This window comes from Nicotiana tomentosiformis, chromosome 9 (assembly GCF_000390325.3).
Source record: "Nicotiana tomentosiformis chromosome 9, ASM39032v3, whole genome shotgun sequence".
NCBI classification, from domain to species: domain Eukaryota; kingdom Viridiplantae; phylum Streptophyta; class Magnoliopsida; order Solanales; family Solanaceae; genus Nicotiana; species Nicotiana tomentosiformis.
This window is the reverse complement of record NC_090820.1, coordinates 40,139,055-40,140,814: the sequence shown is the minus strand read 5'-3', so window position 1 is coordinate 40,140,814 and position 1,760 is coordinate 40,139,055.

The following is a 1,760-nucleotide window of genomic DNA, read 5'->3' as shown; positions in this document are numbered from 1 at the left end:
ACCAGTGATAGCTAGGCGAGTATATCGAGATTGAATAGTAGTAGTGATCTATAGTAGTAGACCTAATTGAGTTAGATATGGTAGAATTTCATGTTATAATGGGTATGGATTGGTTGGCTTCTTGTTATGACAACGTTGATTGTAGATCAAAGATGGTTCGACTCCAATTCCCAAGGGAGCCTGTTTTGGAGTGGAAAGGTAATACGACATCGCCGAGAGGTAGATTTATTTCCTATCTCAAGGCAAGGAAGATGATCATAAATGGCTATATTTATCACTTAGTTCGAGTAAAGGATGTGAAAGTAGAGTCACCAACCGTTCAATCTATCCATGTGGTTAATGAGTTTCCCGATGAGCTTCCAGGTCTTCCACCAGAGCGAGAAATTGAGTTTGCTATTGACATATTACCAGATACTCAACCAATAACTATTCCTCCCTATAGAATGGCACCTGCAGAGCTGAGAGAGTTTACGGAACAACAAAGGGACTTGCTTGAAAAAGGTTTCATCAGACCTTGTACATCACCGTGTGGAGCACCTGTGTTATTTGTGACGAAGAAAGATGGTTCCTTGCGGATGTGTATTAATTATAGACAGTTGAATAAGGCGACGAGCAAGAATAAGTATCCGCTCTCGAGGATTGATGATTTACTTGATCAGTTGCAAGGTGCCAAGTGTTTCTCAAAGATAGACTTGAGGTCCGTGTACCATCACGTAAGAGTGAAGGAGAAAAATATTCTGAAGACAGCATTCAGGACCAGATACGGGCACTTTGAGTTTCGTGTTATGTCTTTCGGTTTGACCAATGCCCCATCAGTATTCATGGACTTGATGAACCGTGTGTTGAGACCCTTTCTAGATCTGTCCTTGATTGTATTTATCGATGATATATTGGTTTATTACCGTTCAGAGGCTGAGCATGTAGATCATTTGCGTATGGTGCTCACAGTTCTACAAAAAGAGAAGTCGTACGCAAAACTCTCTAAATGTGAATTCTGGTTGAATTCTGTAGCTTTCCTTGGGCATATTATTTCAGGTGAGGGTATCTGGGTTGATACCCAAAAGATTGAGGCACTGAAGACTTGACATAGACTATGACATCGACGAAGGTTCGTAGCTTCCTCGGTTTGGCAGGTTATTATAGGAGATCCGTAAAGGGATTTTCTTCTCTTTCATCACCATTGACAAAGTTGACTCAGAAGGGAGCTAAGTTTCAGTGGACTGATGCTTGTGAATGGAGTTTTTAGGCATTGAAGGACAGATTAACTTCAGCACCGGTTCTAACACTCCCAGAGGGAACCGATGGTTATGCTATCCGTTGTGATGCTTCGGGCATTTGATTGGGTTGTGTACTGATGCATCATGCTAAGGCTGTAGCTTACGCTTCTAGACAACTAAAAAAGCACAAGAAGAATTACCCGACCCACGATTTAGAGTTAGCCGGTAATTCATGCACCAAAGATGTGGAAGCACTATTTGTATGGTATTCATGTTGATATCTATACGGATCATTAGAGTCTTCAGTATATCTTGAAGCAAAAGGAATTAAATTTACGTCAGAGGAGATGGTTGGAGCTACTAAAAGACTATGATATTGATATTTTATACCATCCAAGGAAGGCGAATATAGTAGTCGACGCCCTCAGTCGTAGATCTATGGGTAGCCTGTCATATTTATAGCCAGAGAAGAGGGGGATAGCCCATGAGATTCATCAGCTAGTTAGTCTTGGAGTTCGATTACTAGACTCAGGTGATACCGGA